General features: G+C 52.2%; 1 long non-coding RNA gene across 1 annotated transcript in view; it reads left to right on the top strand.

The window, feature by feature from the left end:
- The first annotated feature begins 282 nt into the window (after positions 1-282).
- The window catches only part of LOC128779098 (uncharacterized), a 36,356-nt gene continuing 21,099 nt past the window's right edge, over positions 283-15,539 (top strand). Inside the window, exons 1-3 of the long non-coding RNA XR_008425037.1 lie at positions 283-1,421; positions 2,597-2,686; positions 3,310-3,347. This is a non-coding gene — a long non-coding RNA (uncharacterized LOC128779098). The remainder of the gene's footprint in view (positions 1,422-2,596; positions 2,687-3,309; positions 3,348-15,539) is intronic.

The raw sequence follows: 15,539 nt of genomic DNA, 5'->3' as shown, positions 1-15,539 counted from the left end.
CGCAATTTAATCAACACTTGTAATCGGTCACCTTTGGGGCCACTCCGGAGGCTTGCTATGAATTTAGGAGCACCTACTTTCTGGGGCTCTCCAGGCAGAGTCTCAGGATGGCACAGCCACCAACAAGGGTGCCCCCGTTCTTTCGGTCGAGGGAGAACTGGCAGAGCTCAGCAGAGAATCTGAGAATGTGCAGGAGCTCATTTGGGCTGGGCAAAGAGGAGGCCCGGAATAAAGCCTCTCACGGCCTCTCTTATGCTTTTCTACCATGGATCCTGTTTTCCTACAAAGGACAGGGCTGTGCTTGGCCATGCACTTGCCCAAGAAGGCAGTGCCTCCTCACATAATTCCTGGTGGGTCCTTCCTAATCCCCTCCCCTGGTGAGCCTTGCATCCTAGAATTACAAAGGACCTCTCTCCATTGACTTTTTGGGACTTCATGATGGACTGAGGCATGTCAAACGGGTTTCGGCTGTGCCAATACAGTGCGACTCCCCCCCGCCCCCCCGCCGCGCTGGCCTTCTTCGGGGGGTCAGGAAGGAGCATGTGTAACCAAAGATCCCCAGCTGATCATTTTCTGCTTTGAGCAACAGCCTCCCATCTACCCCCGGGGGTGCCCACACAAATACGATTTCGTATGTGTGCCCTTTTGTGCAAGATCTTGGGAAGCACGGCTTTGGGGGCAAAGACAGTGCCATTCTTGGCCGTTTGGGAGAAATGCATCTGTTTTGTGCAGATAAGAAAACAGTGGTTTGGCGTGTTTCGTTGCCTGGTGAAATTACCCGGTGGTTCCGTCGCTTCCAGATCAATCTGAGTGTGAGCCATCGGCAACCCGTGCACAGCGTGTGGCCGGCTGAAAATGCATCATCTCTCGACGTGGAGCTCAGCTATTTTTCTCCAGCTTGGGTTGTTGTGTTGTTTTCTGCTTCCGCCTACAGCCTCTTCACGTCCTCTTGGGGACGTGCTCGGTGACATAGCACAGCTGCACACGCGGCCGTTCTTTTTCTTCCCGAAATGAGGGGAAGGCTCTGTGGCTCCAGTGCCCTGTGATGCAGGCCGTCCAAGAGACGTCACAGTACGACGGTCGGGACCCCCGTTTCGGCAGAGGTGGCACCACCCGTGCCTGAGGGTGATGGTGACAGCTTACAGTAGGTGTCCGATTGTGACACATGGGTGAAATGGAAGTCACAATTCCTTTCGGGGGGATTTACAAGCTGTCGATCGAACCCTCCGGGATTCATTCACATTCTGCTGAGGTTTTGTGTTCTCTTCCTACGGGTAATGAATGAGGTGCGGGCAGCATAGAGGGGTCGAAGCCAGAGCACAATCCGTGGTCGGTAAAGTGCGTTCGGTCAACAAATATTTACGGGAGATCTCTGTGTCGGGCACTGAGCCGTGTGCTGGGGTGCTTTACTCGGCAAGATCGTGACAAAAGTTATTGTAAAGGCCCAAAGAAATTCTTATGAACAAAAGCTGGAGGTGTTTTGAAGTTACTTAGAGGTGGTTATTTGAAGGAGAACGTATAAGGCGTACCTGGGTGGCTCAGTCGGTTAAGCGTCTGACTTCAGCTGATGTCATGATCCCACGGCTTGTGGGTTTGAGCCTCGAGTCAGGCTCTGTGCTGACAGCTCAGGGCCTGGAGCCTACTTCACATTCTGTGTCTCCCTCTCTCTCTGCCCCTCCCCTGATCACGCTCTGTCTCTCTCTCTCAAAAATGAATAAACATTGGGTCGCCTGAGTGGCTCAGTCGGTTGAGCGTCCGACTTCAGCTCAGGTCACGATCTCGTGGTCCGTGAGTTCGAGCCCCGCGTCGGGCTCTGGGCTGATGGCTCAGAGCCTGGAGCCTGCTTCCGATTCTGTGTCTCTCTCTCTCTCTGCCCCTCCCCTGTTCATGCTCTGTCTCTCTCTGTCTCAAAAATAAATAAACGTTAAAAAAAATTTTTTTTAAATGAATAAACATTAAAATTTTTTTTAAAAATAAAGGAAAATGTATAATGGCGTCTGTCTTCTGTGTTTGTAAATGCGTGTGGCCAAATCCTCTCCAGACTTGTGGGCTTGACTCTGGGCGTTAGCAGAGCTCCGAACAGGTACAATTGGGGACCATCGTGTGTCCCAGTATTTAGGAATATAAATCAGCCTACCAACGGTTAAATAAAATATGCTCTGTCTTCTTACTTTTTTTTTTTTTAATCTTTATTTATTTTTGAGAGAGAGAGAGAGTGCACACTCTCGTGAGCAGGGGAGGGGCAGGGGGAGGGTATAGAGGATTCAAAGTAGGCTCTGTGCTGACAGCATGGAACCGGCTTGGGATTCTCTCTCTCCCCCTCTCTGCCCCTTACCTGTGCTCGCTCTCTCTCTCTCTCAAAATAAATATAAATAAACTTAAAAAAAAAAAAACCCACACGTTCATAAGGACAACTGAAAAACGTGTAAAGCTGTGATTTGTACATGACCGAAGTTTGGCAGCTGTCCCAAAGCGGCTGCATTAACTATTACTACACGTGCTTAAATGTTCCTTTGTTCTGTTTGAATGACTAACAAAATGAAGGCGCATAATTTGTAATTATTTCATGTTTATTTCCTTAAATTTTTGTCTTCAGCTCAGCATGGTCACGAATTCTGTCATTGTTGCAAATGTGTTCACATAAGTTTGTTCTGTCGACGGCAGTGAGCTCAAGGATTTAAAAAATGTAAGTGTATTTAAAATATGCAACACGTGGGTGTATTTCATAAAAAGTGTGAAGTACATGTAAAAATATCAAAATTAATTTTTCATATGTATTTTCAAAGAAAGTTACTTTTTCCTATAAAATACAAAAATTAAAACGGGAAGGGGAAAAACACAGATTACAATTAATAAATGTGGAAAATGGTACGACAAAATTATTTAAAGAAAACTGAATTTTAAGTTTAATTTTCTAAAAGCTGAAATCTGATTAAATATTCATGCCGATCATGCTTCGTATTGCTAGCTTCCGACTCTCACCCAGTGGCTAACAGAAGGGATCCGTATCATGCATCACACATGGACTGTTTAGACCCACACAGACACGGGGTTGAGGGTGACAGGAATTGTGAGGCGCATCATCACGTTTCTCAGCTGCCATGTTGGTGCAAATATCGTGGTAATTCCCCAGTAGCTACAGGACCAGGAGTTGAAGCCAGGAAATGGGTGAGTAGTTCTCCTGGGAAGTGGAGGGTCGGAGGGGAAAGAGCTGACCGGTTAATTTGCTTGTGTTTTCTCTCCCCTGCATGCGTCTGCCGGTCAAATCCTCCCTGCGCTCTGGAATACCATCTTGCCTTGTCTCTGCAGCCACAGTACGACCCACAGACCTTCATGTCTTGCAGACGGTGAGTTTTTCTTTTTTCCCAAAGACATAGGACACAAGATACAGAGAAGCCATGGAGAAGCTGTTGCCTGGGGCCCGAGCTGTGTTGGGCACAGGAGTGGACATTAGGGTGATGAGTGAGGCTTTGCCAGCCCTGAGCACTGGATCCCCAGTGGCTGGGGGGGCCGTGTGAACATTAGCGACATTTTTGCTCTTGTGAGTGTGGGGCTGTCTAAGCCTTGGGTCTCAGGACAGGATCTTAACCCCCTCAGTCTACCGGGAATGTCAACAGCACTCAAACACAGCAAGATCCCAGAAAGGGTTTCCTACTTGGCTGGTGGCTCTTCTTACCCTCTGGTGGCTCTGCCCTGCTCACTTCTGGGGGGTGGGAGGTTCTGGACAGGGCACTTTCTGGAGGCCTGGCCTGCTTCATGGCTCATTTCTATCCTGGTTGCTTCCTGGAGCAGTGTGGCATTAGAGTTGAAGTCAAGGTTGTACAGTCGGCCGGGAATAAAAGTATCCTTTGTGGTTTGCATGAAGTTGCATGATGGGTAGGCCTTGGACAGAGGCACGCTTTCTTTCTGGGATGCTTCTGCCCTGCTATCGCAAGGCTGGGCTGCACCCCGCGGGCTTCCTGACTGCAGCAGGACATCTGCTGTCACCCCGCGTTAGACCCTCATCCCCAGGTTAGCCTAGCTCCAGCCAGTAGTGGGAAGGGGGGTGCTCTGTGCCGATTCCCTACGGTGCTTCTGTGGTGGAATTCACAGGTATGGTTACGGTTCTGTGTTGTCATCTCTGTAGTTGTTGGTTGCAAAGCTGAACCGGAATATTCTGTGTGCAAGCAAAAAATAAATATTGTATTTCAATATTATGTTCCACTGAAATACAGGGAGATAATCGCGAGACTCCAGTCAGGGCTGTTGGTATTTATTGGGTGCTTTACTGTAGCCGTAGGTCCGGCAGGGCAGACAGGCTGGACACGAAGGGTTAACCAGCCAGCTGGGCACTACAGTGAGAAGGTGACAGGCCAGGCATTTTTAAACCATTAGGGCCTCTTTTCACACTCAGAAACCCGCTCCGTGGGTCTTCATCCAGACTGTGTCTGAGGCACGGCTGACCTGGCTTTCACCTTCTGTGCCCTTAACCTGGCTTCCCATTTGCTGTATCTTCATTCCCCCCAGATCCTGAGCTCTATCCACCCGATAACTTCACCTGGACTCCGGATTCCTTCTCCTGGCTGATGATGGTTGTCCTGGGAGCTTCCCTGCCTCCCTCAATCCCCGAGAATACAAAGCAAAAGATATGGAGAAGGGGTTTGAAATTCTCGTTCCTGAGGGTCTGACAGGTTGAGACAGACATTCCCACCTAGAGAGAGAGCATATGGGCAAAGTTAAAAAAAAAAAAAAAAAGGTGAATGCAGGGGCGCCTGGGAGACTCAGTCAGTTGAGCGTCCAACTCTTGGTTTCAGTTCAGGTCATGATCCCAGGGTTGTGGGATCGAGCCCTGTGTCGGCCTCTGCACCGACAGCATGGAGTCTATTTGAGATTCTTTCTCTCTCTGCTCCTTTCCCGCTCTCTCTCTCTCTCTCTCTCTCTGTCTCTAAAGTAAGAAAAAGAAAAGAAAAGAAAGAAATAACGAAGGCGGGAGTAGATGGCAAGGCCCACACAACATTTCTGGTGGGTGTCCGTGTAACAGAGGCTTACCAGGGAGAGCCATGATGCTCTCAGGTCAGGATGCCATGACCAGCCTTGCCGGGCCCTGCTGGCCCCAGTCCCTCCAATCACCTGGCAGCCTCACACTTTGAGAAGGTCCCAAGGCTCTCACGATGAAAACGCGTGACCGTAACAACTCCTGCGATTCATGGGTCTCCTCCGTAAACTGAGCTCTGTGCCTGGTGACATTAGGTGCGTCTAACGCCACACTGAGAATAGACTAAGTCGAACGGTCGTGCGGTCCTTTGCAAGGATACCCCGTTTCTGTGGTGTCGCAGATGTTTTGGTTGGGTCTCATTTTTAAGCGGCCTTAGCCAAAAACATCTTCTTGCGGAACAGCCGACTCACTTCAGTATTTCACTTTGGACAGTTGCTTGACTTCGTGTAGCACCCCGTGCCGGAGCCCGGTCTCCCCAGGCTTGCTTCCCTTCCGTTAGCGTCAGCGGGAGCCTCGGCAGGCAGATTGAGGCCAAGGGAAGGTGGACCCCGACGGCTGCACTGTGGGGGCAGCGAGCCTCGCAGAGCAGGAAGCTGGCGCACGGGGAGAGTCGTCAATGGTGCCTTGCGAGCCATATGCCGCCTTAGATTGTATTTACATTGAGACATACAACAGCTTATTATCAAACAAGGCAAGACACAATACTCAGCGGTAGGAGACCGCAGCCGCAGTGAGCCTCAGAGTCTGCTTCCCCCACCTGCTGTTGCCTGGGCGTTTAAGCTGGCAGAAATCCTGATCAGGTCAGCGTAGGGAAATGTGACAATGTCTGTGTTGGGCGCCGATGGACGTTGGGAGGCTCTCCCTACACTCGGAAGCATGGAGGTATTTGCATTTCTGCTGACTGGCTCGATGATTACTCCAGGAGCTGGTTGATGTCCTTAGGCCTATATGCGGCTGAGACAGTGCAGCGGAAGCTGACTTGGAGACCAGTGGGTGTCTGTGCAGGGCCTGGCCGGCTCCTTTCGGGGGGTCGGTGGGGGAGTGGGCCGCCACCCAGTGGGAACCTGACAACACAATGCACAGTTGTGTTGGCGCTTGGGGCGCAGGCGTGGTTCTGCATTGTTGCTCCGCCTGGATCAGTGTTTTGTGACTGTGGGGGGCTCTCTCCTGTTACAAGTTCTGCAGAGCTGAGGTCCCCAGCTCAGATTCCACCGTGGCCCAGGGGAGAGAGAGGAAAGCCCTCTCTCGGCTGGAAGGCAGACAGGGAGAGGACATAAAGAGGGAGTCCCTTTGCCTGTGGCCTGGCCTCACCGACCTGCAATCCACACGGATTCGGTAAGAGCTCCCATCTCACTAAACTCCCACTGGCAGGAAGGTGTCGGGATGTTCTCGCGTGTTAGGGGAGAACCTTTTGGGGGAAGAGGTGACGTTGGAAATTCAGGCTAGAGACTCCATAGAGAGCTTTTCTGGAATTCCTTAATGGGAGGAGTCTCATGTTTAGGCTGGTTATCCCTGGGAACCAAAGAACCTGGCCGAAGTCTGATGAGTTTATTGCAATTATCTAATGAAGGAGCCAGACTCCAGGGATTTTTAGGACCCACTTTGCCCCTGAGATCCTGCGTGTCAGTCAGGGGGTGAGTGCAAGCTCTGTCTTCTTGGACACCTGAGTTTAAGTCCCATCTGCCAGTTTTTTTTGCTTGCTGTGCTGCCTGGGGCAAGTCACTTAACCTCTCTGCACCTCCATCTCCTTAGCCCTAAAACGGACAGTTGGTACGAGAAGTCGTCTGGTTCACAGTAGATGCTCAGTAAATGGTGGTTGTGCTCCCTCCCTCTCCTTCTCTGAGTTGGCAAAGGCACATGGGCAACACGGTCCCTTCTTCTCTCAAGTGCACTCAACCACGGACCCAAGCGTCCTTCCCATCCCAGCAGGAGAGGATCTTCAGAGACAGTTTAATTCAGATGGAAGGCACCGTGTCTCTCCAAGGATAGGTGTTCTCTCTCTACTGGGCCAGCTTAGAGTCCACGTCCTCTGTTGGTGCCCGTGACCCTCACACCCTCCACGGGGGGCTGACTCGTTTGCAGGTGGCTGAGCTGGGTGGTCTATAGGCTTGCCTGGCACACGGCTTTGTCAGGTGCCCATCATCACGCCCGATGCCCCTGCTTGGCATGTAACTTCCTTCCGCCCCTGCCCCCCTCCAGTGCCTGCCCCCGGTTCACCAGACAGGCAGTGAAAGAAGGCGGAGAGAAAGAGAGTTTCCAGTCTCTCTGACCTCGGTTAAAATCTCCACTCTGCTGGTGGTTAGCTGTGCAACGTTAGGCATGTCCCTGAACTCCCGAGTCCCAGAATCCTAGTCTGCAAAGCAGGATATTAATTCCTTCTTGGCAGGAGTGTTGTAAATATCAAAGGCAGCGAAGTATCTGGCACACGGGAGGCATTTGATAATAATATCCTTGTTATTCAGAGCAACGTTCTCATGCCCTTAAATCATTCTCTTTAAATAATGAGAACAGCGGTTCCCAAAGTGTGGCTCCTGGGACAGCGGCCTCAGCAGCTCCTCTGGGGCTTAGGAGATGTGGATCCCGGGCCCCACCCAGGACTACTGATTCAGAAGCCCTGGGGGCAGCCTCCACAATCTGTTTTCACACAGCCTCCAGGGGATTCCGAATGCACCACGGAGCTGGAGAACCTCTGAATTGGAAATATTTTTCAAAACCTCACCGCTCAAGGTCAATTCTTTTGCTTGTTCCCGGATGTGATTTGGGAGGGTCTCCAAACTCAAGGGCCACGGAGGCTGGTGCAGATACCTGTGGCCTGGGGCTGCGAAAACAGCCTGCCTGAATGCAAGAGAAGGCTCCAGAACCCTTGAGCTGGGCCTCCTCCCGCTCCGACAAGGGCCTTTGATCAGTGTTCCCGACCTGGCTTACTACCACCCGCTCCCGCGGCCAGGAGGGCCGTTCTTTCTTCCCTGGGAGCAGAAGGGTGCAGTGCAGACCCCGTGCTGAGCTGCGCTCCAGCCCACGCGAAGGTACTTCCTCCTTGCAGGGCAAGGGCTGGCCAGGGCCTTGCGGACATCTACGCCCGTGATTACCCAGGTATGCGGTGGCAAGGTACTTCTTGAAGGGACGCTGCCAACGCGGCCAGACCAGCGCTTTGCCTGAGCCCAGACGGTGTTATTAGTACCGTATGGCGGCTCTAATTTTAGGGGAAGCCTGATGCCTTGGTGTTGTCGTATTCTGTCAAGCAGTCTTCCAAAGGATGTGCTCATTTCTTTCATGTGGTTTCTTCGCCCGCTCACCGAATTATTGAATGGGGCCACATCCAAGCAACTAACGCAAATAGCCCTTGACTCCGTTCCATGACCCGCCATGGTTCCTGGGGGCCTCCGAGGTGCCGGGGACCGCGCAAGGGGCCATGAAGCGTTTGGCGTCTGGGACGGCTTCGGTTCTGAGAACAGAGCGTTTCCAACAGCTGCGCAGAGTCTTTCAAGGCCCCAGATCTTCGGTGTCATAAATGGACGCGGCCCCCGTGCGAGCGCTCCACGTTTCACTTCTCTTTGCGGACGTGGTGTGGCCTTGCGGTGAGGCAGATCCGGGTTCGATTCTGGCCCTGCCACTCACCAGCTGTGTGACCTGGGGAAAGTTACTTAACATCTCTGAGCCTCAGTGCCCTTATCTCTCCAGTCGGTCAGAACCCTGGCAGGGCTGTTGGGGATGGGCAAGAGATCTCTAGGAAGGTGCCTTGGAAAAGGCGATCCGTCTCATCCTATGGCAACGTGACTTGGAAGGCACTGTTTCAAAATCTGAGCGGAAGGAAGAAAGAAGGCTTGTGGAAGTAGAAAGTAGAGGTCCTTCCAGGAATGTCCGGGCTTCCTGTTTCATTGTCCTTCACCACGTGCCCCTCTGGTGAGTCCCCTAGGGTGCTCCTTCTGGACACCGGCTGAGGGACGTGTGCCCAGAACCAGGCCCTTGAGCTGTGGTCCAGCCTGTCAGCCGACCCATGGGGCTGACTCAGGACGCTGGCGCGCTTGGCTGCCTGTTTTCCTCTTCAAAACATTTGTCTGGAACCACTTGACTGGCTAGCGGAGCAGAGAGTTCGAAGAACTGGTTCTTGACTTTTCACCGAGACCTCATAGTCAGGTCGCCTGAGCCCTGTGGGGAGGACAGAGCTATCCAGAGGAAAGGACAGGTGAGACAATGTCTAGAGAGTTCTACGCAGGAGGAAGGTGCCGGAACAGAGCTGCGCTGCGGGGGCTGGGGGCTCCCACACAGGACTGGCCTGGGGCGGGGGGGCGCTGGGTTATCCCCTGGGGTGCTCAGCGAATCAGGAGTTTTGAATGCAGAGTTAATAATCAGTAAACTCATCCAGACAGGCTGGTTTTAACTAGGAAGCAGAACAGGAACATACACGTGTAAAACCTTTTGGATTCTTTTCAGCACGCGGACAGTTTTTAAAACTTTCGTGGACACTTTCTAGGCATGATTTTTACTGTGGTAAAATACACTTAACGTCAGATGTACCATTTGAACCATTTTTTAAAAAGCTTTTTTTTTTTTTAACATTTATTTTTGAGAGACAGAGAGCGAGCGGGGGAGGGGCAGACAGGGAGGGAGACACAGAATCCGCAGCAGGCTCCAGGCTCCGAGCTGTCAGCACAGAGCCCAACACGGGGCTCGAACCCACAAACCGTGAGATCGTGACTTGAGCCGAAGTCGGACGCTTAACCAACTAGGCCTCCCGGGAGCCCCTTATTTGAACCATTTTGAGGTGTGCAGTTCAGTGGCCTCAGGGGCATTCATATTGCTGTGCTATCACCCACTCCATCTCCAGAACTTTCTCATCTTCCCAAACTGAAAACTCTGCCCCCATGAACTACTAACCCCCCCGCCCCCCTCCTCCCAACCCCTGGTAAGCACCATTTACTCCACTGAAACTTTTGTAGAAACCAAAGGAGGCTTCTAGAAGATAATAGAAGGTGCTTCAAATATCCACTTCCTTCAATAGTGTATTTAAGAACTCTGTCTTCTTGGGGCGTCTGCGTGGCTCAGTTGGTTAAGCGTCCGACTTCGGCTCTGGTCATGATCTTGTGGATCTTTTCGAGCCCCGCGGAGCCTGGAGCCTGCTTCGGATTCTGGGTCTCCCTCTCTCTCTGCCCCTCCCCCACTCATGCTCTGTCTCTCTCGCTCTCAAAAATAAATAAACATTAAAAATAATAATAATAAGAGCCCTTTTTAAAATTTTTTAAAAATGTTTATTTATTTTTAAAGGAGAGAGAGAGACAGAGCATGAGTGGGGGAGGGGCAGAGAGAGAGGGAGACACGGAATCCGAAGCAGACTCCAGGCTCCGAGCTGTCAGCACAGAGCCCGACGCGGGGCTCAAATTCACAGATCTCGAGATCACGACCAGAGCCGAAGTCGGCGGCGTAACCGACTCAGCCACCCAGGTGCCCCGAGCTCTGTCTTCTTAACATAGGAACTCTGATCCCTCAGACGGAGGCACAAAACAGAGGCTTGAACGTTCGTGGAAATGTTCTGCCCCCCTCGGAACAACCGTGGATGCCTTTTGCTTTGCTCTTGCTGAAAAGAGCAGTATGCTGTTTATAAAAGAACACTTGAGAAGAAGAAAGACTTGGAACGGACCACCGTCTTCCTGAGTTGTTGACAGCTGTTATTCAGTGGAAATCTCAGTGGAAACAAAGAAATATCGAAGCATTGTTTCAACGTGAACATTTGAAGTGGCTTCCTTCCAAAGCTTGGCTGGTTTAGGTACCTGGGATCTGCGGCCAAAGCCTCCCGCACCGTCTTGATTTCTCCCCTATAGCTATTGTTGACGCAGCTGTGGAAAAGTCTGGTGTGCATCCTGAATCTGCGATCGCCTCCACTGGCGGGGAGTCACAGCTTTCTAGGCTATGTCACCGTCTCTTCCACGATCGTTGGCCGCTCTGTGTGCAGGCGTTCGGGGTCTTGAGGAAAAGCCAGCTTTTCCATCGTTGGGAAGGTTGGCAAGGCTTTCTCAGAATCCCAGGGGGCACGGTGGCCAACGTGGATTTCGGTGGAAAACCCCCGCAGTAGGAAGGTAGGAGGAATCTGGGGCATCTAAGAGAAGCTGACGGACCCCTCCCCCTCCCCCCCACCCAGCCCTGCATATCATTGGTTTTCTTTTCTTTTTAAATATGTGACGGGGGCACCTGGCTGGCTCAGTCAGTTGAGCGTCTGACTTCGGCTCAGGTCACGATCTCATAGTTCATGAGTTCAAGCCCCGCGTCGGGCTCTGTGCTGACAGCTCAGAGCCTGGAGCCCGCTTCGGATTCTGTGTCCCCCTCTCTCTGTGCCCCTCCCCTGCTCATGCTCTCCCTGCCTCTCAAAAATAAATAAATAAAAATAAAAGTTGTGGCGTGCCACTTGGCCTCTTGGAGCCCTGGGCACCATGTCACGGACCTGCTCACCTAGCCTGGATGCTGACTCACCGTGTGCCCTGCTGAGTCATTTCACGTTTGGTTTTGTATTGTTTTTCCCACCAATAAAATGGGGATCATAACACCCATCCCGGTTTTAAGACTCAGAGGAGGAAACATATGTGAAAGTGATTGGAAAGTCATAAAGCGCTTTCCAGGCGAGGTGTGGCAGGCCTTTGGGGGAGTGGGGTGTGGGTTGGGGGCGCGGAGCCCCTCGGCCCTCTGGCTGTACGTGCCTCCCACAGGTGTTCTCATTGCCCAAGCCGGCCAGGACGAATGACACCACGAGCGGGGAAGCGCCTTGAGGGAGGGCGGGCGGCGAGGGCCCCACGGCATTAACTGAGAGGACTCAACATGCGTCCTGGGCGAAGGGCTCCCGTAATATTCTCACTGCAGTCATCCGCTTCAAATGCCGTTTCCTCCAGGATGTCCTCCCTCTTCGGTCCATGGAGGCAGCCTCCCAGGGGCAGGGACATCATCGTGTTAGATGTTACCTCTCGGCTTCCTGATTTGTTGCCGTCGTCGGGTGTGTAATCTTTGCAAGCCCTTTTCACTTGGGCTTTATCACGAAACTCCTTGATCACAGTCACGTGCTCAAACCCAGCAACCTTGGGGCTGAGTTCTTTGAGCCCATGTTTACTTACGTCACCACACTGAGCCATGGGTGTATAGCATTGGGACAAGGACATTTGACCAAGTGGTTTGGATGTGGAATCTGGGGTGGGTGAGCGGCATGTAATTCTGTGTTTAAGTAAGCATGTTTACACAGAGACTTTTGTCCTGTAGACACTGGTTTCATGACATACCTGAGGGTCGCTGTGCAGAAGCGTCGGGCCAGCCTGGAGTGATCTCGTCTCAGAAGGCACGAGGCTGGGGCCTAGGAGTCCTGGGTACCCAGGGGAGAGGGGCCGCCGTCTGGGTAAGGGTGGGCCGGCCTGGGCTGTGGGTCCCTCTCCTGGGCAAGGGAAGGCCATGGAGCAAGGAAAATTCTGAAACACCAAGAGGAGGCTTGGGGCTGACCGTGGACCTAAGGAAGATATGGGAAAGGGCTTGGCAACTGGCCGAGAGGGTTCTGGAGGCATTAGCTGGGGCCACTGTGTGTGTGTGTGTGTGTGTGTGTGTGTGTGTGTGTGTGATTGGGGTGGGTAGGGGCAGGGAGGGAGGAAGGGAGCCTTGTACTCAGGACAGTAGCAGGACCCACAGTCCCCAGGAGACGGTTGGGCGAGAACCGGTTTGGGCAGATGTCAGCCCAAGAGTGTGAGGATGTGGTTATAGGGTCCTTGAAACCTGTGGAGCCCACTCCCCCTTCTGATGCTCAGACCCCCCTTTAAAACGGCCCAAATGAATAGTCAGAGACCCCGTGTCTGGTACTCCTAGGGACAGGATAGCCCTATTGGATCCATTCTTTGTTTTTCCACTGGATTCTGTTCGAGGCACAACTTACGTCCGATAAAACGTGCACATACGCACAGCTCCGTAAATGCACAGCTCAGTAAACAGTCCTGTTCGCATCCACCCCCAGAACCACCTCCCAGATCAGGATGGAGAGTATTTTCACCAAGCCAGCCAGCTTCTTCATACTCCTTTCCAGGAAGCAACCCCACTACCCACCCGAGGGCCATTACTTCTCTGCCTCTGATCACCTTAGATTAGTTTCGCCTGTTTTTGAAATCTGTGTAACTGGGATCATTTGTCACCTCGTTTGTGCCCAGCTGGTGTATCTGCTCAGACGGCCCAGCCCCTCACATCGTTGAGCCTCCTCTGGGGTGCACGCCTCTACTCCACCCCGAATCAACTCCCTTCCCAGGGAGTCTGTTTCCTGGCGTCCCCTCTCCCAGCCCTGCTCTTCATCCCCCCCTCCCCAGTCCTTGCTCACCTCCATGGTGGAAGGTGTGCCATGACCCCTGGGAGAGCTCGGTGTTGATGGGCTGCTGATGGCGACCCCCTGCTGAGCGGGGCTGCAAGAGCAGGGGGCGTCGGCTCTTCTTAGCTCCGTAAAGGGGAAGGCTGTGGCCTGCGGTTTGGAGAGGCAGGCTGGCAATGAACTTGAACACGAGCTCTTTGACCTTGAGAAAGTCATTCGACCTTTCTGGGCCTTAGTTTCCTCTTTCCCAAAATGAAGGAGGCGTTAGAGGCTCTTTGAAGCTCCTTGCGGGGGGTGCCTGGGTGGCTCAGTCGGTTAAGCCTCTGACTCTTGGTTTCGGCTCAGGTCGTGATCTCATACTTCGTGGGATCAAGCCCCGGGTTGGGCTTTGTGCTGACAGTGCGGAGCCTGGTTGGGATTCTCTCTCTCTCTCTCTCTCTCTCTCTCTCTCTGTCTCTATCATGCTCTCTCTCTCTCTCTCTCTCAAAAATAAATAAGTAAACCTAAAAAACAATAAAGTTCCTTAGTCCGTGATCCAAGAATCCAGATTTCATGATTCTGAATCTTCCCTACATGGGTTCGTCCATACATCTTCTGTGGGTATGTGGTTCCCAAGTGAAGCTTCAACGGAACGCGCATGCGTGTGTGTGTGTGTGTGTGTGTGCCCCATCTTGCAGTTCAATATTCCTGCAGACCTAATTCGTTTTATACCCTGGGTTTGAAAAAAGCCATCTCAACAGCAGGGATTCTAGCCCGGTGGACGGCTGGCCTCCTTGTACTGATTGATGAGGGGCTTTTTTTTTCTCCCAGCTGACCTCGGGGGCTTGCCCCTACCCTCAGGCAAAGGGCTATGTGGTGGTCCTATCTATAGAAGTTTCCAGAAATGGATGAAAGGACAGTTCTGTTCGGAGAGTATTTTGATGTCTTGGTTCAGCAGTCTTAGAAGGTCTTTAGGCTCCAAAAAAAATCTGTATTTTGGGATTCAGTTCAAAATGGGGCTCTTGGGTTCCCTGGTGAGGCTGTCTAAGGGGGATTCAACCATCGGCGGCGGGCCAGCTCCTGGGCTGCCGGGCTCAGCTTCCCATCTGTGAAATGGGCAAATACTCCTTGTTTTATCTTGCAGGATTGTTGTCAGCATCTGATAAACACAGCCCGGAGAAAAGGCATCGTTCCAGTGAGTCTTAGCTGTAGGCCAGTACACCTTGGGTTTGGTCCAGGGTTCAGCTGGGTAGCAAACTGACTCTGGTTTTCGTGTCCTTGTTCGACCAGAGCCCAGGGCCTTCAGAGGGTTCTTTCAGTTCTTCTCCCGACCTGTCTTTCTGCCTTTTCTTATCTCTGCTCTTCTTCCCCTGTACACGTGAGCTTTTATAGCTATCAGCTGGCTTGGGATATTTAGAAGCGTGGTGTATTATAGCTAGGTGAGGACTTAGATTGCTTCCGTGAGAGCAGCCCAGAGAGGCTGAATCGCCTGCCCCAGGCCCTTGGACCTCGGGCCTCTGATTTGCCTTTGCATTAGCTCTTTCAGTCTGCTGCCTCTGACCGCTCTAACTCGTTTAAGTGGGTTGGCTTTGTCTTCGGCTGTTTGAGGACCCGGGCTGAGCCTCACACAGGTACTCAATGTTTATCTTTGATCAGATTGGACAGTTAATAAATATTTGTTTCGGTTAATGGAAGTCTGAAGGAATAGATACATCGTGCAGCATGTTCTTGCATGAGAATTATTTGTGACTACGCCTAGCCTTGGTCCCAAGGTATGGAAACCTCTTAACACCCACCCCCCCTCTTTCCTGGCGGTGCCTTCTGCCCTTATTTGTAGCTGAGATGGTCACGGCCAATGTGCAGTGGAGGCGAAGGGGTTAATCTCTGTCCCTCAGTCTTCTTCCTTTGCCTCTTGTGCTCCGAACATCCTTGAAACGTTACCTGCAAGTTACTGGAGCTTTAAATCGAAATGTCAACCCTCTCTCCGTTCCCACTTACTGCACCGGCCCTCGCAGGACACAATGTGCTGCTTTAACAGGGGGTGACATCCTTCCTAATACGTCTTCTGTGGGTGACTTCTCCCGTGTGGCATCTGCTGCACGGACAATGGGCTCGGGGATAATAAGCGCTCGGATCTCACCCTTCCATTATGTCATTTGGTTCCCAGCTTCTGAAACTCAGAATCGAGACATAAGCCCAACGTGAGGGGAGTTTTTCTGAGTTCAGCATGACCTCCAGGTTCTTGGTGAACACACGGAGGCCCAGGGG

Source organism: Panthera pardus, unplaced genomic scaffold (genome assembly GCF_024362965.1).
Source record: "Panthera pardus isolate Hobbes unplaced genomic scaffold, ASM2436296v1 HiC_scaffold_22, whole genome shotgun sequence".
Classification (NCBI taxonomy): domain Eukaryota; kingdom Metazoa; phylum Chordata; class Mammalia; order Carnivora; family Felidae; genus Panthera; species Panthera pardus.
Note: the sequence above shows the minus strand (reverse complement) of the source record. Positions and strands in the feature narration are given on the sequence as shown.